Here is a 25804-nt window from a genome sequence, read left to right as displayed (position 1 = left end):
CGCATCCTGCATAACATGCAGAGTTTGAATTATAAAACCAATACCCCCATCCAATGTCTTCCACTTCTTTGTTGGTGCATATCAATGGTAACTTTGTTGATGCGAAGCTGAACAGAATCTTGCCTGTGTTGGCTGCAGTCTACGATATTCACAATACTAGTTTGGATAGGTGTGTCACAATCTTCAAACACCTTCTATTTCGAGTTAAAACAAGTTAAAAAAAATAAAAATATGATTACTTCTTTAATGTCTTAATTTCCTATTAAAAGCAATAATTAAGTTTTTTACCGTAAAACTAAAAATAATTTGATAACAAAGTAAAAAAAAACAATTAAATTTAAAATTTGTCCACAAAAATAAAATAAATAAAAAAAATTTAATAATTAGTGGCGGTTTTGGACGCAGGTAATTTAGCAGATTAACCAATGTTCCATATATATATATATATATATAGGGAGTGTATTGTGAGAAAGACATATCTTATTTGAGAGTGAAAGGGATGAATGTGATCCATTCGATTAAAATGGACGGATGAGATTATAATGCATCTTAAGTGAATCCCAAGCCCTCCAAACACAAGAATAGTTTGAAAGTTGAATCTGCGCTCAACTTTTTGTCGTTTACTGTCACACTGCATCTCTTTCTTCTCCTTGCTCCAAACCCAGGCTTTCGATCATGTATCGAACCCAAAATTTTGTCTTTTTTATTTTACTATTTTAGGGTACGTAAGGACGAACTTATAATGACATCAATAATATAAAGGACCAATTTAAAATTTTTTAAATGTAAAAGATCAAATTAAAATTTAAAATAAATATAAGGGACTAAATATGCAATTAAGCCTACAATAAAAGTTCCTACCCCTATGGTAGAAAAGTATTCTCATTCAATTAATTAATGGTTCTTTTTGTTTTTTCACAAAGCATTCAATTAATTGTCATTACCCTTTAATTCATTAAGTGCTAAATACAAATTTAAATATATTTTATGAAATGTATTATTTTATATTATATTACATAAATTTAAATTTATGTAGAATTATAAGAACTCATTAATTATATTATTTAATGAAATATGAATGTGATCTAACTATAAGTACCATGTCAAAACCACATTGAAGATCCAACCCATAGAAGAAGAAAAAGTTATAAGGCAAGATATATTTCTACTATAAAAATGTTTAACCAAATGTCAAATTATCTCCTCATCTTGATGCTGGTCCTTGTTGTATTAGGTAAGTCTCTTGTTTAGCATTGTGGTAATTAGCCAAGCAATTTTATATATATCAGTGAAATTAAGTAATCACAATGAGGCTAAAATGTCCTTAAAAAAGTATCTTTAACTATGTTAATATTTATTCCGAAGTTTCGTAAAAAAAATAAAAAAATAAATTCCGAAGTATCAAATGTTCAGAAATAAACTCGTCAATGTTCATTTAATGTGTGAAAGTTGAATCAATGTGATTGTAAATGAAAAATGATAAACACACTAGTCTTGTAGAACTTGGAACTAATCAAGTATGAATTGAAAAAATTTGAAAAAAATTTCCACATTTGAGAGAACACACTTTTTAGTAATGTTTATATATCTTAAGGTGACTACTTGGGGTATGCTCCAAGGGGTATCCTATTTTGTAAACTGTGGATCACACACTACTCTTGACCAACACACGCACGCTACCGTCAGTCATACTTAGCCCTAGATGATTTGTTAATTTTTAGTCACAAAAGTTAATTAATTTTATAAATTTTGATGAAAAATTTAATTTGACCACTTCTAAAGTCTATTATTTCAATCATAAAAGGGTAATGAATTAAAGGGTAATGACAACTGAACCAAGTTCAGTGCCAATAACCACTGAACAAACTAACGATTAGCTGTTGTTGAAAAGATTCAAATCTAATTAATTTTCTCTTAGACCAACATAAAGTGTTTCCTATAAACATTATTAATTTCATCAACATTTTAATAATCTTTTCATTCTTTAATTTATAATATATTTTTGGTATATCTTTTATGATAATTTTTTTTTAAGAACAGGGCAAGTGAAAGCTGGGGACCAATGCTCACAAGATTTGGGTGGTTGTGTTGACAGCCCAACTTGTAATTCTTATTGTCAAGATCAATGCAGTGGTGGAAATGGGGTTTGTGCCTTTGGGAAATGTATATGTTATTACACTTGTGGGGGGAAGCCAGGTAAAGGTGCACCTAAAAGAAATTGTGAAGCTTCTCCTGGCCCTTGTAGTAAGGAGTGTGGTAATTCTTGTTGCAATAACAAGTGTGCTAGTAGATATAATCAAGGTGTAGGGTATTGTAATTATGTTCTTCCACCTATTGCTGCTTGTTCATGTCAATATGTTTGTTAAGATTGATTTATTTCTCAATCTAATGGGTGTTTAATGTATGACATCAGCTATTTGAAATAAATATAAGAAGTTTTAAATGTAATTTTTGTTACCTATTTTACGCAATTTTGGCCTCTTCATTTTAAAAAATTTAGGTATTTGGTCCCCCTCTTCATATTGCCTTCAATTTTGATGATCAAGCTTATGTGGCTGCCACATTAGAATTAACTAGTATAACTTACCCGTGCTATCGCCCGGGTTAATGTTCTATGAAAAATATAGATCATTTTTTTTCACACATGAAAAATATGGATTATTAAAATTTTAATATTGTGATTTTTTTAATTATTTGTAAAATTAATTTTATACTTAATGTAATAGTTTATTTAAATATGATAAAATATCCAAATTTTGGAGATTTTAAGGAGAAATGGCAGAATGGAGAGTGATACTCCACTCCGCGTTCCCAACTCACATGTTCATATATTTGTTCTTTTATTTTCATAAAAAAAAGGTCATTATGCAAAAACTAATCTAACGGGTAATATATTTGTTCTTAATTGTTATCTCTCTCCTTTAGACATTTGTTTTTTTCATGAGTATATTATCTCATGTCCCCGTGTGAAAAAATTTCACATTTGAGAAGCAAAATGGGGCGATTTTAATTTTAATATTATTTATTTAAAAGTAATGAATAGTAGAATTGTTTGTCATTTGCTTGACACAAAAAAAATTTATATAATTTTTTTAAGCATATCTCATTTGTTAATGTGCAAATTTTAAAAAATGTATCTATTTATTTTTATTTTTATTTGTTTATTTTACAGTGATGTATGGAGAATAAAAATAAAGTAATACATGATATTATTGCTTTTAATTCTTTTTTTTTATATATAAAATCATTGTTACTTTCCCTGCTTTCAATTGATATCATATTTTTTATATAATAAAATCTACAAATGTATGTCTCACCCCGTGTAAGTTATTTTTTGCTTAATACCTCCATGTAGGTTTTTTTTTATCAATACCCCTGTATTTTAATATTTTGTTTGGTACGTATCACTATGTATTTTTTTTTATTAGAAAAATCACGTTAAGGTAAATCATAATTAATAAAATAATAAAATGAAATAGAAAAATAATCTATGAAGTCAATTACTTCATGCCTTTTATATTTCAGACAATGACACATTTTTCTGTACTGATAAGTATGAAGTTTAAGAATAATTTTTTTTTTAAGCATATCAATTTCTCAATTCCACATTTTTCCAATTCATTCTATAGTATAGTCATTTGAGGAGTTTCTATTATTTTATCAGTATATTTGTTAAATATCACATGAAAAATTAGACAAATAAAAAAATAATGAGTAAAAAAATAGAGTACAACATTTATTTATAAATAATAGTAAAAAAAACATTTATAAGCATGATTTAAATCCAATAAAAAATAATACGAACAACAATTCTTTTTTAATAAGTAAACATATGATTAAAAAAATGACAATAAAATATAAAAAATATAAATAAATACTTAAAACTATAACATCAATTGATAATACTTAATCCTAATTTGAATAACAAACAATGTTGTTCTTCCGTATATGGACCTGCAAATAAAGAATTATAACTCAAAATTAGTACAATTTTATGATTATAGAATTAAACTTGAATATTTTATCCACTCCTCTGTTCCCAATCCACATGTTATTTATCCCTCGTAATCATCTTCATCAGTGTCTGCAAGAATCTCGTCGATCATCATATAAAAAAATTAGATTATTATCATATATGATTAAAGTTAAAGTTAATTAGTTGAGATATTAGTTTTTCTAAATTTAATTTTAGTTTTTTTATTCTTATTTTTAGTTAATGTATTTTTTGTTAAGTAATATATAGTAACTAAAATTTCAACTTTTTAAAGTAAATAAGTAAGTGTATCAGAGTTTACACTAAAAACAAATGTAACTATAAAAAAAATGCATTATTATTAATATGAGTGTAAATATAAGTACCAGTAAAAATTATAAAAAAATAGGTATCTAGCATTAATACGTGTAGAAATATAGGTTCCCATAGAAAGAAAAAAAAAAGAGGTCATTCGCCCCGTATATAAATCTCGTATTAAAACATCTGTAGAAATCTAACTCCGTAAAAATTACAAAAAAATAAACCCCATACATGAGTATAAATAAACGTTTTGTACAAATTTTAAGAAAAAGTGGTCCCAATATTGGTATATGGATAGAAAATCTTCGAAAATTAACTCCGACATGCAAAAAAATAAAAATATGATAAGTTTCACCTTCCAAATAGATGAATCAATATATTTGTCAACAATATATTGTTATGGATCCATAACAATTTCCTCTCATTGTTGGAATTTGAGAGCATCTATTATTTGTCGTTTTAAAAAAAACAAATGCCCCGTAAATTTACATATAATAATAATTTCTTACATTTTTGTGTATCACCGTAACAAATATCAAATAGTAAATAAAAGTTACAAAGATAGATGAATAATATTTTGGCTTCTTAAAAAGAAGTTTACAAAATATTATTTACTTTAGAGAAGAAAATTATTTCTCTTTTTTATGTTGAATCCTGTTATTGTAGCCTAACACAAGTAAACAAAATACCTGCAAAGAAAAACAAATAAAATTTAGATTTCATTCCACTTGAGAGCAACAAAAATTATATTGAACAAATAAATAAGAAATAACCAACAATAGCAATAGATTTTTTATTTAAAAAAAAACCAACAATAGCAATAGATAAAAAAAAAAGTAGTGATTCTGTCCAAAAAAAAAAGTAGTGAAGGTGAGAAGAGAAAATAGAGAAGGGGCGCTGAGACACTCAATGACCCTCACTCTTACATGTTGACCCGTATATATAGAAACTATAGTAGATTTTTGGTCCTTAATTTTTGAAATTTCCATACATTTCAGCATTGATTTAATTTAATCAATATATATTCCAAAAATGAGTTGGTCAATAATCAAAAGTTTCCATATGTAAAATTTCAATTGTATCAAAATATTAATATATAGACATTTGTTCATAAAACATGATTGAGCAATTTCTATTTTTATAATTGAGCACTAATGACTAAAGGAAAAAACATAGAAGAATGACACATCAGCAAAATGAATTGAGAGATTGTCACGTGAGATTTTAACCGGTAAAAGAAATGAGAGGACGCCACATAAGAAATGAGATTGACACCTAATTTAGGGCTTATTTGAAAGAGAATGGACATGATTTGTTTTTCATTATGCCTTTCCATAAATATTGGACTTGTTTTGATGTAATTTGGGTTTTATTATTTATTTAATTTTAAAATTGAAAGTAGTAGTCAGTCTACATCATTTTTTTTACGTGAGTAGTACTCTGTTAACATGTTAACATTAATATTATTATGCAATTGACAACTAATTCAAAATATCATGTATTAATTTAGGGTAATAAATGATTTGAAATTTTGAATTCACATTAATTGAGAGATCGTGTATTAATGATTCTGAATTACTACTTGATTTGATTTAGTTGAAGTCATTTGATTGATTTGTGGAATTGATTTTTTTTAATGTTTATTTATTTTACGGTGAAAGCAACCTGTATGCATGTATTAATAATAATAATAATATGTTAACATTATTTCTCTAAAAAATATATATTTGAAGTTTATATTGACGGTTGTTATTTTTTTTATTTTATTTTGTGTCTTTCAAGTGTGCTTAATAATATGAAATGAGTTTTTTTCTAAAAAAATAAAATGGATTGGTAAAAAAAAAAAAAAATTCATAATGATTATAAAGAGAATTGCTAATGTTGTTAAAAAAAATTAAAACGTATTCGATTGTTCATTTTGAATGATTATTTGTAAATTAGCATTAAATTTTGATTCAGAAAAACACTAAAGAAAAAATATTCCTTATATCAGTACCACACATAAATTCTATTGAAGATGCTCTCTAAATTGCCATATAGAAAAGATGTTCTCAATTGTTGCCACATAGATTATGATGAATGAGAGGATGCCACATTGGATTAATAAAAATTAAAATTCATAAGAAAGTGACACGCAGATTTGTTTCATTGAGAAAAAACTCTTAAACATATAAATAATAGATAGATTCACAAAAATAAAGATCTCCTTTTTTTAAAAAAAAGAAGTATAAAATAAAAATTGCAATAGAATAATATACAATAATGATGAACTTAATACTATTGAAAAAATACATCATTTGATTAATTTGTTAATAGATTCATCAGGTAAATACATCATTGATATTCCAACTTGTATCCAAGACATCATTGATATTGATAAAGTGCTATAAGCAAGATTTTATAAAAAAATAAAACTACAATTGTTAAAACAGACTCCGAGCTCTCAATTCAATCCATTTTGTGAGAATGTGATGCATTTCGTCTTGCCTCTCAATTATTTCCCTGTCACGAAAATAAATAGGATTAATAAATAAAAAGATGACCAAAAGAAAATAATCTAAAAGGTAAAACAAACAATATATTAAAAATATAAGAAATATCGAACAAAGAAATTTAAAAAGGTGACAGTATACAGAAAAAATAGTGATTATCGAGAGAGATGAATAAGAGATAATGAAGATTGAAAAATTGTGAGTTTTAGAGTTCAGACAAATGTTATATATATAGTAAAAAAAATGGACAAATGAGTAATTTTGTCTTTAATATGAAATTAAATTCATTAAAGTCAAATATATTGATTCCATTTTTAATTTTAAAAATATATTAGTAAATTAGTAATTAGTAAATTAGTAAATAAGACATATTCCATTATATTATAAATAAATTAAATAAATTAATGCACATGAATATAACACACATATTTCAATTTTTTTAAATAATAATAAAATATTAATTATATTATGTGACTCTATATAATTATAAAATTATGAAAATATATAATTTTTTTTTTTTACCGTAATACAATATATATATATGACCTTAATATTTTGATACACGACAATTTAGAAAAAAAATTGTGAGAGAATAATTTGGAGACCATAAAGATTTAATATTTTTTTAATTGAATTTGAAGACCATAAAAATTATTATATCCAGCTGACAATTATACCTAATTATTATATGCAGTTGACAATCTTCCTTTCATAAAAAAAAATTTAAAAACAATTGCTTTGGTACAAAAATAAATATTTTTTGACGAAATTGGTACAAAAATAATTATTAGAGTAAATTTATGATTTTCAGTCAACAAAAATAATGACTATATAATTGCTTGCTATATATAGCACTTCAAAAACAATATTTATTTAAATGGATTGTCCAACCAAGAATCAGAAAGTAAAATGTTAACATGATTTTGATTCAGAAAAACACTAAAGATTTTAAGTAAAATTATTTCCTTTTAAAATTATTTTTAATAGGTGCATTAAATTCGATTTATAAACAATAATTGAAAAATGATTGAATTTCCAAATTAGCCAAAGATTCTAAGTAAAATGATATCATCATGTATTAGAGAAATTGCAAAGGCCTTCATAGTTAGCCACATAGGAATTGGAGAAATATTAGAATGCCATGTAAGACATGGATCAAAGAAATGGTGCCACATAGGAATAAGACCATGAGAGAGAAACTCCTAAATATATAAATAATAGATTTCTCTTTTAATTATTTCAATCCAATATTATTATTTTTTAAATTAAAAGAATATTTTTAAAAAAATTAAAATAAATATTTTGGAATTGTGTTTCAAATTTCAATTGGATCTCTCAGCTGCTTCCACGTCCATAAGTGAACCATAAAAAAAGAAAGAATCAGCACCATAAGTAGCTGGTTAATAATACAATAATTAGTAATAATTACACAATATCACGGCAAAATATTTTTTTTTTTTTGGAAAATCAAGGCACAGCATATATATATATATATATAGATGTACCAATAAAAACTACATTGAAGATCCTACCCATAGAAAGAAGAAAAAAAGTATAACCAAGGTATATTTCTATATAAAAAAGGTCCTTTTAATATTTTGGAGCCAGGACAAGTGAAAGGGGAAACTTCATTATTTGAATTTGAATTATTTTCTTTTTAAAGTATGCAATACGACAATACGGGTTGACTAATGTGATTTGCTTGATATATTATGATTGTTGTCTTATATGATTTGAATTGATCCATGTTAACATTCTCCAGCATTTTTATTTTTTTGAGAGAATAAAAACCACATTGAATACCCATAGAAAGAAGAAAAAAGTATAACCCAAGGTTTATTTCTATATAAAAATGGCGAGCCAAATATCAAATTATCTCCTCATCTCCTTGATGCTGGTCCTTTTTGCAGTAGGCAAGTCTCTTGTTTAGCATTGTAAAACTAAGTAAATTCCATGAGGCTAAAATGTCCCTAAAAATACTAAAAATTAATTTGAAATTATATTATTGATGTGAAATGATCTATTGATTGTTGGTTATTAATCTCGATCCACAGAAAAATTTAAATATTTGTGAGGGTTTTTCTTCTTTTCATGGTTGTGACTTTTATGGGTTCTAGTCTGTTGACATTTTTTACAGTAGGGTTCTACGTTTTTGATGGTGTGTCTCCTTGCAGTTTTATTTGCCCGTTTGTTTTTCTCTCTTACCATAGAGATTGTAGGTGGAGTACTTATGGTACTCCTTTTATTTATTTTTTAATATTCTCTTATATTTATATATAATATATTTGTCTTGCAAAACAAAATTTTGTTTGGTGCATATGGCGTTTGAAAAAAAATATAATGTTTAGAGGAGTTTTAGCAAATCTGTTAAACCTTATCGATCAAATAATTCACTTCTCGTGGTTTTGGTTCATAGATCGAGTAGGAAGAAACTCTTCGCTTATTTTTTCTAATTAATGTAATAATCTTTTAGTATGCTTTGCTTTCAAAGTGTCTAAAATGATTTCTGATTCGGAATTGTAAGATTTTAATACACCTAAAACTCCTTATAATTCAATATTTACTTATAAAAATAAACGGTGTTTTCCTTGTTTGCAAGGTTTGTTGAAACCTAAGATGTTTGTCGAAGTAATTCAAATCCATTTCACTCAAACCAACATAATATTGGTCCAATAAAACATTATTAATTTGATAAATTTTAATGTATTTTTCCTACTTTTATATTTTTTTGGTATATCATAATAATTTAATTTTTTGGAGAACAGGACATGTGAAAGGGGAAACATGCATACAATATTTGGGTAGTTGTGCTGATCAACCAAGTTGTAACATCTCTTGTAAAGGTCAATGGAGTGATGGAGTTGGGGCTTGTAACTCAGGAGGTTGCTATTGTAATTACATTTGTGGTGGAAGGCCAGGGTCAGCTGCACCTAAAAGAAGTTGTGAAGCTTCTACTGGCCCTTGCAGTAAGGAGTGTGGTGATTCTTGTTGCAATAGCAAGTGTGCTAATAAATACAATCAAGGTGTAGGGTATTGTAATTATATTCTTCCACCTATTGCTGCTTGTGCATGCAATTATGTTTGTTAATTCTTTTATTTTCTATTAGAGTATTATAGTATGATTGGATGAGGAAATAGGGTGAGATAATGTCATGTCTTGTGGAATTTAAATTTTACTTTGTAAAATAATTGAGGGAATTCTAATTTTCTTTCTCATTCAAACATGTTAGGATGTCTCATGTATGGCATCACCTATTTGAAATAAATATAAGATATCAGTATGTCATGGTCTTTGAAATGAACATGAGATAATTTTATGTTGATCCTTATGTGTTTATATATTAGTTTAAACGTAACACTTTCAGATTCCCATTGATTTTATTTATAAAAATTGATTGATTTATTTACATTTTGGTATTAATTATCTTTAACGTGACTAATTAATAAGCATATTCAAAGAAAACACAGCCGAAATAAACTTGTAAATTTGAATCGACGAATTCAATGATAATAATAAAATACGAAAAAAATAACATGGATACATTCCTTTTTCAAAAAAAAAAAATATAACAATAAGTAAATATGGTTTTCCCCCGACAACTTCCTATCCGAGCAACTCCAAAATATAAGATCTGAATGTAGAAAGAAAGACAACATCCTAAAGCCATCCTCGATACTCAACTATAAACATCATCAATTATCTGAAAATCTCCGATTGCACATCGTAGGGTCAAACCAGAAGGATATGAATGTGATATGAATGTGATGGTGGCTCTGCAAGTGCACAGAATCGCAACCAAGTAATAAAATAGTAAGTTATCGTTCTCCACAGGGATTGTGCCAAAGCTACTAGTTTTGGTTAGGAATTTATGCAAATAAAAGTAAATTAAAGTAAAAGACTTTGCATTCGCTTTGTTTATTTGAAAGGGTTTTGAACAGTTTGAAGTAAATGGAAATTAAAGTAAAGTAGTTGAAAGTAAAGGATTAAGTTTCAGATGAGAGCAATGGTTAAGTCTTTTTCGAATCCCTCCCCTATTTCTGCTTGGTAATTAGCGTTATATCTGCTCAATATTTAAGTATGGGGTTTTCTAACTTAGACCCTAGTTAGGTCTAAGTTAGCAAGGTGCACATTTTGAGTTTGACAAAAATACCCATTTTTTTTTTTTTGAAACAATAGAGCAACTGGGGCATGTATGTAATTTGCATCATAAAAATACCCTCTTTTTTTTTTTTGAAACAATAGAACAACTATTACATTTTTTAAATTTCTTCCAAATTTCGACCTCATTTTACGTGCGAATCGAACGCCGATTTCAAAAACTAATACCGGAAACCTTTGTAAAATTGAAAAACGATCAAAATCCATATAAGGAACGTCGAGTTTCGTTGAGTATTGAGGGAGATCGAACCGGGTCAAAAACCGGGTCGCACGACCCGTTTCTGCATAAAACGGGTGGGAGGGACGATGAACAGTGCGCGTCGCCCACGCCCACTCTCACCGGCGGCGCGTGGGGGCGCGTGCGGCCTCAGGGAGGCTCTATTTTTTTTTATTTTTTCATAATAAAATAGTAGATAATATTCTGGAAATTTTGGTATATTGTATGAAATTTTTGGAGACCCGAACCTATTTTTAGTTAATTAAATGAGTAAAAAGGTAATTAAAAATATTATAATTCCATAAAAAATTTCCAAAATTTTATGTAAAGTACTATGAATTATTTAGAACCCTCTTGTGTACCTCACTCTCCCTAGTTCAAGTCATGAAATTATTTTCACAAATTTCGCTGGTTATTTAAAACCATTTAACAAATAATAATAATAATTTCATAGATTTGTACTCTGAAACCAATTGTTTTTTTATTTGTTTCTAATAAAATATTAGATAATATTCTGGAACTTTTGGTATATTTTATGAAATTTTTTGAGACCTGAAACTATTTTTCGTTAATTAAATGAGATAAAACGGTAATTAAAAACTATTGTTTGCTTCTGAAACCATTTAGCTGGAAGAATGGTTTCAGAGAGTTATACTGTGAAACCATTCTAGCAGTAAAATGGTTTCAGAAGCAAACAATTAAAAATCAACTCCCCTGAAACCATTCTATCAGTGAAATGGTTTCAAAGTACAACGCTCTGAAACCATTGTACCAGCTAAATGGTTTCAGAATGGTTTCAGAAGCAAACAATTAAGAAATTACTCACTGAAACCATTCTACCAGTAAAATGGTTTCAGAGAGTTATACTGTGAAACCATTCTACCAGCTAAATGGTTTCACAGTATTATATAAAGATAATTAAAGGTAGTGAAAAATTGAGTTTTTTTTTTTGTTTCCAAATCAAACGAACCAAGTCTCTATTTGTAGACAAAAAAAAATTATGAATTTTGGTATAAAAATAAAAAAATAAAAAATTAATTTACAATGAAATAATTGAGTTTAAATTATTAAATGAAAAAAAAACACGCCAACCACCCAGCAGTTGACACGTGTCCTGCTTTTTTAAAATGAAATTTTCTCTCTCCAGGCGCAGATCTAGTGTGGTGCACGCGCTGGCTTATCATGGAGATGGATGATCTGGACTGTCTGATTGATCCGACAGCCATGATGAGATCATCTCTTGGCCGTCTGATGGAAATCAACGGTCTGTAACGGTGGTCCTGCGGTAGGCGCGCGACACTGGATCGGCGCCAATATGTTTTTTTTTTTTTTTTTTTAAAAAAGAAAGGGTATTTTTGTCCAACTCAAAAGGTGCACCTTGCTAATTTAGACCCAACTGGGTCTAAATTAGCAGCCCCCTTTAAGTATTATCTGGAGATTAATTTCCATTAAGGGTCTGTTTGGTTCGGGGGTTTTGGAGGGGAGGGGAGGTAATATTTTAATTTTTTTGTGTTTGGTTCAATTTTTAGGAGGGGGTAGGAGGGGAGGGGAGGTAAGCAAAATCCCTCCTAAACTCAATTTTTGCTTCCCCCCAAATCGGGGGGATTTGGAGGTGAGGGGAGGGAAGCTTTTTCAAAGTTTATTAAACTGACAAAATTATCCTCAATATATTTTAAAATTCCAATATTATCCTTATTACCATTTTTATTATTAGGTCTTTATTGTCTGTATTACCTATACTCCTTATCTGTCACAATTTGATCATCATTACGGCTGCTTGCTCATCCTCATTGCCTCTGCTTGCTCGTACCCGTATATGTTTTTTCTAACTATGGAACATATTTTTATACGTGTTGTTTTTATACTACTTGCTCTGCTCATCACGTTTTCACTCTTGATGTGTGTTGTTTGTATTAGATCTTCATGTGTGTTGTTTGTATTAGATGGATCCTAACTATTGAACATATTTTTATACGTGTTGTTTTTATACTGCTTGCTCTTCTGTTCACGTTTTCACTATTGAACATATTTTTATGTGTTGTTTGTATACTGCTTGCTTATTTATTTTTTTAATTTTTTTTATTGAATTAGATGGATCATCAAGATCGAGAAATTGTTATTAATAGATGGTTTGATATGCGTCGTAGAGCTGTAGCTCAACTTATGTGTGCAATTGTTTACCTTTATGTTCAGATGTCTCGTAAGAGAAAATTAAGTTATAGCATGAGCTTTGAAAAGTATGTGTTATTTGTTTTGATGTAATAATAAAGAGATATTAGTTTTTACAATATGAGTGTTATAAGATTTTAAGGGTAAAAAAGTAAATTGCTTTTAAAATACCTCCCCTCCCCTTGTGAACCAAACATATATTTAATTAAAATACCTCACCTCCCCTCCTCTCCCCTCTTTTGAACCAAACACATATGTAATTAAAAAATTTCCCTCCCCTCCCCTTCCCTCCCCTCCCCTCTATAAAAATACCTCACCTCCCCTCCCCCTATTTTGAACCAAACAGACCCTAAAATAAACCTAGTATTACTATTCTTATTTTTATTGCAACATGACTTAGGACTAATCAATGCTTCGATAGGTTTAACCTTCGTTATCTCATATCATTACCTTTAACGGGTTCAGCCTCGTAGAGTACGTCATAACCTTTCGAAGTTCAGTATTTAACAAATTCTCTATGTCCGCTTGATTAACCTAATCATTGCAGAATTTAACTATGTGTGATTCTTAATCTCAAACTTACCTCAGATACTGAATTTAATGGTCTCATTTTTGGTAGGTTATAGTATCTTTTTGATTCAGTGGTCTTAGATGTGTCACGATATCCACTTCGACCCTAAAATAAACCTAGTATTACTATTCTTATTTTTATTGCAACATGACTTAGGACTAATCAATGCTTCGATAGGTTTAACCTTCGTTATCTCATATCATTACCTTTAACGGGTTCAGCCTCGTAGAGTACGTCATAACCTTTCGAAGTTCAGTATTTAACAAATTCTCTATGTCCGCTTGATTAACCTAATCATTGCAGAATTTAACTATGTGTGATTCTTAATCTCAAACTTACCTCAGATACTGAATTTAATGGTCTCATTTTTGGTAGGTTATAGTATCTTTTTGATTCAGTGGTCTTAGATGTGTCACGATATCCACTTCGACCCTAAGTACTAACAGAATATGCGCACGTTAATATATGCTAGTGTATAAATAAATAAATAAATAAATAGAGATAGTAACATGTAATAAATTAATAGCAATTGTAAATAGTTTTTCTCGAACCAAATTACATATCTCAAGCAGTCCTAAGGGAGTTTATCTACTTGACATAACCCTGATGTGTTTAGCTACTAAATACCATAACAAAACAATAAGGAAAAGAAAGCATAAAGATTACCCTTATGCCTCCGGAGCACATTGGCCCTCCTTGCCTCCTTCTTAGAGTTCTCCTAACTCTTGAGTGAATATTGAATAGCTCTCAATATTTTTGAATGAATAATTGTGAAGGATGAGAGCTCTATTTATAGTTTTTCAGCCAGATTTAGGCTTTTTCTACGCACCCATCGTAATTTTCTTCACTGCCTCCATCGTACCACGCTGGATCTCATCTTGGCTACGATGGTGCGTGCTGTTTTTGACGTTTTTGCCCTTTTTATGCTTTTTCCACTTTTATTGCTTCTGGGCCAAGTAACTTCATTTTTCCAAGTATTTGCTTGCATTTAATCTTCAATTGCTATTAAAACACTACCCTAAATTACTACTAAAAACATCATATAATTGACTGTCATCAGAATGCGTGAACATAGTTAGTCAACATCAATACTAAAACAAAACAACAACAACAATCAATATCAATGAACAACGGCTTAAGCAACATCATTGAACAATTAAATCAACAACTTAAACAACCTCGATCAAAAGCTTACATCAACATCAATATCAATGGCTTATATCAACACCATTACACAACAACTATTAGCAACTTCGATTATGACGACAATTAACTTTTTATAACTCAATTAGTCACACACACCTTTCAAAACAACAACTTATTGTTCATCTTTAACATTATCCCTAACTCAAATTAAATCGATTTAGTTTACTTGGGATTAAATTTAATTTTGGTCCCTATAAATATCTTAAATTTCGTTTTTAGTCTCTATAAAATTTTCAGCAATTTTTGCTCCATAAAGTATTTTCTTTCATGATTTTTGGTCCCTACTTTTAATTCAAATTGTGAATATCATTCGAAAATTTAAATTTTTCCTCGCCTTCATGTTTAGTACCTTATTATGTGAATCTCTCTTGCAAAAGTTTAAATTTTTTTAACAATAGATGAATTAAATATGACCTTTTAAATTTTTTTGCACATAAAAATTCATAAATAATAATTCATCTTATGTTTAAAAATTGAATAATTTTTATGGGAGATGTTTTTATAATATTATAAAAATGAATACAAAAAACTCATTCAAAATGTGAGAGTACACAAGAGTACTTTGATTAAAAGTAGGGACCAAAAGTTGTGATAGAAAATATTTGAGGATCAAAAGTTGTTAAAACAATTTATGGGGACTAAAAACAAAATTCGAGATATTTATAGGAACTAAAAACTATTTTTTTTTAAGCAAACAAACTTAATTCATATCACTAACTAATAAATGTTCAATACATAAAGGAATAATCTCAAATCTATGTAAATTAGCCCAAACTTTGGCCGCCCTAGCAAGAGTATGAGCAATCAAATTCGTTTGTCTTCTAACAAACATAACCTCAAAGTTTACATTAGAAGATGACATAAGAAAAATAATGTGTTGGAACAAAATTGATTTAAAAATGTTTGCCCCTAAATCTTTTAAGGTTTTGATGATAACAAAGTATTAATAAACAATTGAAAGGACTAAAAATTTAATTTAAGTGTGCAGGACTTAGATTCAATTAAACTCTGATTAAAGATCAGAAGATAAGGAGTTCAGAAGTTTGCAAGCGTTCAGAAGATCTTGTAACTCAGAAGTTGTAATCTTCAGACGATGAAGTCTTCAGAAATTCTTAAGGTCTTAGCTTCATCAAACTCTGATGATCTTCTTGAAGTTTGTAAAGATTCTCTTTTGCAAGTCAACTCTTCTACCAATGAAGAAAAGGACCTTTCAAGCCTGATCAGAACAGCTACTCTCTTTCTGTCTGTCCTCTTTTGAGAACGTGGATCATCAGTTGTGTTAGCTGAATAAGGAAAGTCTTCTCTGCAGTAGTCAAAGTACCTGAAACTCTTACTTAGTTTTAGATACAACCAAACTGCATCAAGACAGACTGCTTGAAGACAAAAGGTTATCTACTTCAACGGTCATCTTCACAACGACTCTTTTCTAGTTATTTATATACTAAAGGAATCAGTTGAAAATATAATCAAGGATTATTTACACGCTCGAACAAACTCTGAATTCCACATCCAAGCTCTGAACCTCTGAACTGTGTTGTTGCACTTTTAGTTCAAATATTTAGTATTTGTTCTTCTAGGTTCTGATTAAAGAGCTGTTGTATTCATTCTATTTTTCATTACATTTGTACTTGAGAAGTCTCTTGCTTATGTGCTTGAGCATTGTGGTGAAGTCTCTTGCTTGTGTGCTTGAGCAGTTGTAATCTTGTGTGATTATAGTGAAATCCCTTGGAAGTGCAAGGGGACTGGACTACTCTCGTTTTGTGAGAGGAACCAGTATAAAGTGCTTGTGTGATCTCTCTCTATCTCTTAACTTGTTTTATTGTGTTATTTATCCGCTGCTGTTGAAGTTAAGTTAAGAACTTGAAAAAGTTTTAAACCTGACTAAAACACAATTCAACCCCCCTTCTTGTGTTTTCACACCTTCAATTGGTATCTAGAGCTCTGGTCTGTTACTTTCACCTAACAGTGAGACAGTAAAGATCTTGTGAGAACACTATGTCTGGAGGAGACGATAGTAGCACTAGAACAACCGGTGAAGTCGGTGATGCCAGTGGTGCTGGTGGTGGTCCTAGAAATGCTTTTGGTTTTGACTACTTGAGTAATGAATCACATGAACATAGTGGCAATAGGAAAACCCCTATATTCAATGGTGATGCATCATTATTTGAGTGGTGGAAGGAAAGACTGTATAGCAATATTACTGCTATTGATCATGAGTTGTGGGATTTGGTTGAGCTGGGAGTAACTTTTGAAAACTTAAATGAACATGGAAGATTGTCCATTGAGCATAGAAAGTTACTCACACCAGCTAACTTAAAAACCTACACTAAGCATCATAGAGTAAAGGACATTGTTGTTGGTGCTATTAGACATGAAGATTATGTCAGAATAGAAAACAAGTCTACTGCTAAATCTATCTTTGATTCTATGTGTGCTACCTATGATGGTAATGAAAAGGTTCAAGAGGCTAAGGCTAGTCTCTTGATAAGGCAATATGAACTATTCACTATGCAACAAGATGAAAACATTGAGACTATGTTTACAAGGTTTCAAATCCTTGTATCTGGTCTTAAAGCTCTTAAGAGGAGTTATTCCACCTATGACCATGTTCAGAAGATTCTGAGAAGTCTTCCTATTGCTTGGAGACCTAAGGTCACTGCAATAGAAGAAGCTCAAAATCTCAAGACTCTGAGTCTTGAGGCTCTGATAAGCAATCTCAGAAGCCAAGAGATGGTTCTGAATTCTGATTCAGAAGCTAAGAAGAAGTCCAAGTCTGTGGCTTTACAGTCAACTAGGACTCCTTCTAAAGCTCTTAAGACTCAGCTTCTTGACTTTGAAGAGGAATCTTCTGCAGATGGCCAAGAGGAGGAAATGGGTGAAGATGAGTTTGCTTTATTCACCAAGTTTCAGCAATGGAACAGATTTAACAAAAGAAATTTCAGAGGTAACAGCACCAGAAATTTTGTCAGCAAAAAGGATGATCAGAAGAACTGCTTCAACTGTAAGAAGCCAGGACACTTTATTGCTGACTGTCCAGAAATGTCTGCTAAAGACAAAAGCAAAAGATACAGCTCAAAGAAGCAACAATTTAAGAGCAAATTGAAAAAGAGTCTGATGGCTACTTTTGAAGAGCTATCATCTGAGGAAGAAGTTGAGGAAGAGGAAGAGGCAAATCTAGCCCTGATGGCTTCAACTGACTCAGATGCAGACTCAGAGGATGAATCAGAATCAGATTCAGAAGTGACAGATGAGGTATTTTCTGACTGTTCTAAATCTCAACTTATAACTGCACTTAACAATGTCATTGAGAAACATCTCAGAGTGTTAAGTAAACAAAAAGTTTTTCAAGAAAAGCTTAACACTCTGACTGAACAGGCAGAACATTTTCAAGGTCTATATCAAGAAACTCTGAACAGAGTGAATGACTTTGAAAAGGGTTGTGCTGTTTGTCACAAACCTATTGATGAGCAGGAAATAGCTCTTCAACAGTTTGTGCATCTCAACCTTGGGAAGAGCAAAGCTGCTAATAGAATTTATAATGTTTTGAGACATAGAGGAGAAGGACTTGGCTATGAATATGGTAGAACATATTCAAAGCTGAAAACCTTTGCCAAAAAGGTTGGAAAATCTTGGGTTTATTATGTTGTTCCACCAAGTGAAGAAGGAAAGAATCCTGGTACTTTTGAAAATGAGGATGATGATCTGAGTGATTTAGAAGCTGACAGCTCAGAGGAACCAAGTTCCTCAGGATCTGGAAAGAAAAGTTCAGAAGATAGAAGTTGTTCAGAACCTGAGAACAATAGTTCAGAAGTTCTGAAAACTTCAAATTCTGGAACCAAAGGAACTTCAGTACCTGAGGCTAGTCAATCTAAAAGCTCAGAAGTTTTGAAAAGAAAAAATTCTAACTCCAAACCTCAGATGCAGTACAGGACTCAGATTATTTATGATTCTAAAGTCAGTAGATATAATCAATCAGAACATAGGATTGGTGATAAATACAAACCCTGGAATCATAAACAATCCAAATCCTGGAATAATAACAGATCTCAAACAAAGAAAAAATTTCAAAAAGGTTATTATTCCAAACCAAGATCTTTCTCTAACACTAAACAACATAGTAAGCATTTGTGGACTAACAAGCGTGGACCCAGAAGATGGGTACCAAAAGCTGAAATAATGTACCATTCAGATTTACCAACTAGGAAAGGATATGTCCTACCTAGAGCATGGAAACAAGTCATATGCAAAGGAAGAAGGGCTTATGTCCTAGACAAATGGCTGACAAGTTCTCAAGTTAACAATCAGAACTTGAGAAATGAAGAGGAAGAATATTGGGATGACTTTATCATTAACTGTGATAAAGAGTTCTACCGCAATGATTAAAGTTGTTTCTCATACAGCCTGCCACTCAAAGAAGTATCATGAATCACTCATGGTATCTGGATAGTGGATGTTCAAGGCATATGACTGGTGACAAACAACTATTTTCTAAGCTGACTATGAAAGAAGGAGGATCTGTTGGCTTTGGAGGTAATCAAAAAGGAAAGATAATAGGTACAAGTACAGTAGGTAATTCTTCCCTATCTATTAATGATGTTTGGTTAGTAGATGGACTCAAACATAACTTATTGAGCATAAGTCAATTTTGCGACAATGATTATGTAGTTGTCTTTAATAAGGAATCATGTACTGTGTCTAAACAATCTGATAACTCCATGGTATTCAAAGGTCTGAGAAAGAACAATGTTTATAAAATTAATCTTTCTGATTTGAATGAACAAAAAGTGATGTGTCTTTTGACCTTGAGTGAAGAAAAATGGATCTGGCATAAGAGGTTAGGCCATGCTAACTGGAGGTTAATCTCTAAGCTCAGCAAGCTTGACCTTGTCAGAGGTTTACCAAAAATCAAATATCACTCAAACACACTGTGTGGTTCTTGTCAAAAAGGAAAAATTACAAAATCTTCTTTTAAACCTAAGAGCATTGTTTCTACCTCAAGACCATTGGAACTTCTTCACATTGATCTGTTTGGGCCAGTTAACACTGCCTCAATCAATGGAAAGAAGTATGGATTAGTGATTGTTGATGACTACAGTAGATGGACTTGGGTAAAATTCCTAAGAACAAAAGATGAAGCATATGATGAGTTTAGTGTTTTCTGCAAACAAATTCAAAATGAAAAAGGCTACACTATTTTAAAAGTTAGAAGTGATCATGGTGGAGAATTTGAAAATGAACCTTTTGAAAACTTTTGTGAAAAATATGGCATCTTGCATGAATTCTCTGAAGAACCTCTGAACATGACAGTTCCTACAGACTCTGAACAACAAAGAACTGAAGCAACTGCTGAACCTGCTGATGATGAGTCTGAAGATGATGAGCCCCCAAGAAATACCTTCAAATACAAATCATCTCACCTAGAGGAACTGATTCTAGGCAACAAGGATAGTCCAAGAAAGACAAGATCTCAACTAAGAAATGAGGAATCCTTAGTTGGTCTTATCTCTATGATGGAACCTTCAAAGATTGATGAAGCTCTGAAAGATGATGCTTGGATAGTGGCAATGCAAGAAGAGCTGAATCAATTTCAAAGAAATGATGTATGGACTCTAGTGCCCAAACCTTCACACAAGAACATTATTGGAACAAAATGGGTATTCAGAAACAAGCTGAATGAACAAGGTGAAGTGGTAAGAAACAAGGCTAGATTGGTTGCACAAGGTTATAGTCAGCAAGAGGGGATTGACTATACTGAAACCTTTGCACCAGTTGCTAGACTTGAAGCAATCAGGTTACTTCTATCTTATGCTGTTAATCATGGAATAACCTTGTATCAGATGGATGTTAAAAGTGCTTTCTTAAATGGTTTTATTTCTGAAGAAGTGTATGTTAAGCAACCTCCTGGTTTTGAAGATGTCTCAAACCCAGAACATGTTTTCAAACTGAAGAAATCACTGTATGGTCTGAAACAAGCTCCAAGAGCTTGGTATGATAGACTCAGTAATTTCCTTCTTGAAAAGGGTTTTGAGAAAGGGAAGGTTGACTGCACACTCTTTAGAAAAACAACCAAAGAAGACATTTTAATCATTCAAATTTATGTTGATGATATTATTTTTGGTTCAACTAATGCTTCCTTGTGCAAGAATTTTTCTAAGATAATGCAGGATGAATTTGAAATGAGCATGATGGGAGAATTGAAGTTCTTTCTTGGAATCCAAATTAATCAGAAGAAGGAAGGAACTTATGTTCATCAATCAAAATATACCAAAGAACTTCTGAAGAAATTCAACCTAGATGATTGCAAGATAATGAACACTCCTATGCATTCAACTACCAACATGAGCAAGTCAGAAGATGAAGGAAAAGTAGACCAAAAGGTCTACAGAGGTATGATTGGTTCCTTACTCTATCTGACAGCCTCTAGGCCAGATATTTTATTCAGTGTTTGCTTATGTGCAAGATTCCAGTCAGATCCTAGAGAATCTCATCTTACTGCTGTAAAGAGAATCTTTAGGTATCTGAAAGGAACAACTAATCTTGGACTTCTCTATAAGAAATCCAATGATTATGTGCTAAATGGATTCTGTGATGCTGACTATGCTGAAGATAAAATTGAAAGAAAATCCACAAGTGGCAATTGTCAATTTGTTGGTGAAAACCTTATCTCCTGGGCTAGTAAGAGACAAACTACTATAGCTTTGTCTACAGCAGAAGCAGAATACATTTCAGCAGCTAAGTGTTGCACACAACTACTCTGGTTAAAATATCAGTTAGAAGATTATCAGGTAAGCAGTCACAATATCCCTTTATATTGCGATAACACTGCAGCCATTCATTTATCTAAAAATCCTATCCTACACTCTAGAGCCAAACATATTGAAATTAAACACCATTTTATCAGAGATTATGTTCAGAGAGGCATTATAGATATTAAGTTTGTTGATACTGAAAATCAATGGGCTGACATATTTACTAAAGCCTTACCTGTTGAAAGATTTGATTTTATAAAGAAACATCTGAACATGTTTTCAATCTCTGAATGAAAAATTTTATTTGGCAATTAAAGTGTAAGAGGTTATGTATATCAGAACTTATGATTCAGAACATCTGAAACACAAGCTCTGAAATACTTAACTCTGATAGATTTTTTTAAATACTCAGAGGCTCTGAACTATTTAAGTGGAAAACGTTTAGCATTCGCTGCTGAACAGTTGTCCATTAAAATAGCAGTTACCGAGTAAACTTCTGCACATGGTCTACGTGTGTCTGGTAGTGGGTGGTTAATGATGACTTTTAGTATTCATATATTTGTCAATAAGCATAACTTCCCAAATTTGCCATTTTTGTGTTAACTGTACGCTTTTAAATAAACTTACACATTACACTTGCACACTTTTCACCTTCACAACCTACACTTTCTTTTCTCTCTAAACCTTCAACAAAATTTTCTTTCTCTCTCATTAGTTCCTACCCTTACCTAAACTCCATCATGGCTGGTTCTTCGTCTTCTTCAACAACAAAGATTCCTCCGTTTATGTTTAGACATCTTCAGATTGTTGGGAACGAGATGGAATTCCCAGAATCTCAACTGACGTTACTACCTGAGAAGATGGTCGATTTTGAAAGTCTAAAGGAAAATGGGTATGATGTGAAGCCGTACTTCTCTGCTCAAGGATGGAATAAGTATTTCGATATGTTGAATGGTCCTATTTATCCAGATCTTTTGAAGAAATTCTGGATGAAAGCAAGAGTCTTTACAAAGTTTGAAGCTAAGCAAGAAGAACTTGCAGCAATCGAAAGAGATCCTAGTCTGAAAGGAAAAACTAGGAAGGAGATGGGTCTATTGGAGTTCACTGGTACACAGATTAGGTCTAACATCTGTGGTATCAATCTTACCTTCTCTCCAATTCACTTCAATGCTTTGTTGGGTTTGGACAACTCTGGTTTGGTGCTGGATGATTTTGAGAAGGATACAAGATTCAGAGATGAACTTCTGCACAGGATGTGCATTGATATGAAGTTGAAGGGAAAGGTTAAAGGATTGACAGATGAGTGCAGGGTTCTATTCAAGATTATTTTGTCAACTATCAGTCCAAGAGTTGGTGGTATTGATACTATTTCATGGCCTCATCGTCATCTGATTTACTTTCTTCTGACTGAAAGGAAAGTAAATCTGGGTAAATACTTCTTTGAGAGGATCTGTGAAGCCATCTTCTTAAGCAAGTCTCAGAGGAAAACAACCATTGTTTATCCTAGACTGCTTTCAGATCTTCTCTTCCAAGGTCACATTGTTCAGAATCTGAAGAAGTTCTATCCAGAACTTATGGCTCAGAAGCTTTCGCCAGAAGTTCTGAATGCAAGCTTCTTAACAAAGATGCACTTAATCGATACCAAGCTGGTTCAACCTAAACAAGAGTTTAGAGTTAGTCTAGAAGATCGCCTGTATGTGGATGGATATCCAGTAATCTCTGAAATGGATGATGAGCACATCATTCAAGATTATCTGAAAGTTCTTAAGGATGAAGGTTATACTGTTGATAGGAGTATGGTTCCAAAGGCTCCAATAAACATGTATAAGCCTAAGAGGAAACCTAAGAGGAAAGCTGATTCTCAGGATGAACAAGTTAAGCCAGATCTTCTCGCTCAGAAGAAGGTTAAGGTTGAGCAATCTATGGCTGAACAGAGAACCAAGAAGAAACATGAGGATGTTGCTAACAAGGCTGCTGAAGCATCATCTAAAAAGCCAATCATTATTGAGGAGGATAGCTCATCAGATGAGACTAATTCTGATGATGAAACTGAATCTGATGAAGAGACTCTTGGTGCCAAGCTTCGTAAAAGACAAGTTCCTGATCCTAAAGGTAAGTCTCCTAAGTACATTTTTAATGAAGCTGAGATTGGAATAGGGTTTACCAAACCGCTTAGAACCATTCTTCCCAAATCTACTAACATTTCAACTTCTGATAACTCCCTATCTGAACTTGAAAAACATCTTAGCCCTGACCCCCTAAATAATCAACCTTTTTCTCATGAATCCAACAAATCTTCATCACCTCCTAAATCCAAATCACCTCAACCTCAACCACACAAATCACCTGACATTCCATCATCTGAACCACAACCAGATAATCCTACCTCTGAACAAGCCTCTCCCACAAAACAACCCTCACCTGAAAAATCTCCTGAACCAACCTCTGAACAAAAATCTCCTGAACCATCATCTGAACACATATATCCTGAATCAACATCTGACCACACATCTTCTGAATCAACTCCTGAACCCAATCCTAATCCAAGTGCTGAGCATGCTTCTCCTGCACGTATTCACACTTGTGCCCCTAAACCTTCAGAGGCAGATGTTGTCATCATTGACAACCCTGCTAATGAATCAACAAAACTCTCTACCATTCCCAATATCTCACCCTCATCCTCTGACCCTTTTGGTAACCTCTCCAATCAGCTTTATGATGATTTACTTAGGTTATCACACATTCAGGACAGGTTCTTGGTGTGTCCCTCTGATGTGGATATGGAGGTGTCACTAATTAAGGCTAAAATCTGCAATGCTCTGGATGCAATGGGTGATGAGATCAAGACTGTTATTGGACAACAGGATTTGGAAGTGGTGCATCTGATGAAGGAAGGCTTAGCAAGGGCTAGCTTGAAAAGATTGACTATGTATAGCCATGAAGAGAATGAGCGTGCTAAGCTAGCTGCTATTTCTGCTACTGCAAGGCGTATGACTGCCTTTAAGGAGTGCTGGGTGGATTCCAAGCTTTTCAAGAGTCTTGAGGATCAAAGAATTGAGAATGAACGTCTGGCTGAAGCTGCTGCAAGACTTGCTGAAGAAATTCCTGAACTGAACCAAGAGGATGCTCCAGATGCTGATATTCTGATGATTGATTATCCAGAGGATGGTGAACCCTCCTCTGATAAAGGCAAGGCACCTTTGGTTGAAGATCAGCTGCAGATTCTTCAAGAAGCTCTGAGGGAACAACAAGAAGGTTTGGAAAGGCAAAGGACAGCTCAACTCAATTTGGAATCTAAGGTGGATGGTCTAGTTTCCAACGTGGGTTCTCTGAACGATAAATTTGACCAGCTCTTAGCCTTTCTCCAAAAACCTTAGGATTCTATGCACCTTATGTTATTAATGTTTTCTTTACTTTATTTTTTTGGTATTGTCTGAACAATTTTATTTTGGATTTTAACTTAGTTATGTGGTTTGTTATTTTTATGTGTTGATTTTTTTTTATAAACAAGACAATAAGAACACAAGCTGAATTTAAAAGAAAATTTTTATTGATGATCTAACTATGTTGAGTACATTGGTAAAAAGAAAAAGACGACCTAATCCTAGTCAGATGGATAATACTCAGAAGAAATCTCAGATTTCTCCTCAGCATCCTCTGATGAAATTTCTATGGGATTTGGGTTCTGCTCTTCTTCTTCTTCTTGTTCTTCTTCTGGAACATAGCCAGCCAAGAACTCAACATAGTCAGCGTCATCTTCATTTTCCTCAGCTTCAGAGTCTGATGAGATGATTATAATTTCAGTATCTTGTGGTTTCTTGTCGTCTTCTTTATTTTTCTCTTCTCTTTCGCGTTCTTCTTTTCTCTTGCGAAACTCTGCTATGCGTGTGCTGAATCTTTTCATTCTTCCCAACCTTCTCTTGATATAATGTTTTATATTCTTTTGG

This window comes from Trifolium pratense, linkage group LG5 (assembly GCF_020283565.1).
Source record: "Trifolium pratense cultivar HEN17-A07 linkage group LG5, ARS_RC_1.1, whole genome shotgun sequence".
In the NCBI taxonomy this organism is placed as follows: domain Eukaryota; kingdom Viridiplantae; phylum Streptophyta; class Magnoliopsida; order Fabales; family Fabaceae; genus Trifolium; species Trifolium pratense.
The sequence above is the reverse complement of the archived record's forward strand: the minus strand, read 5'-3'. Positions refer to the sequence as shown.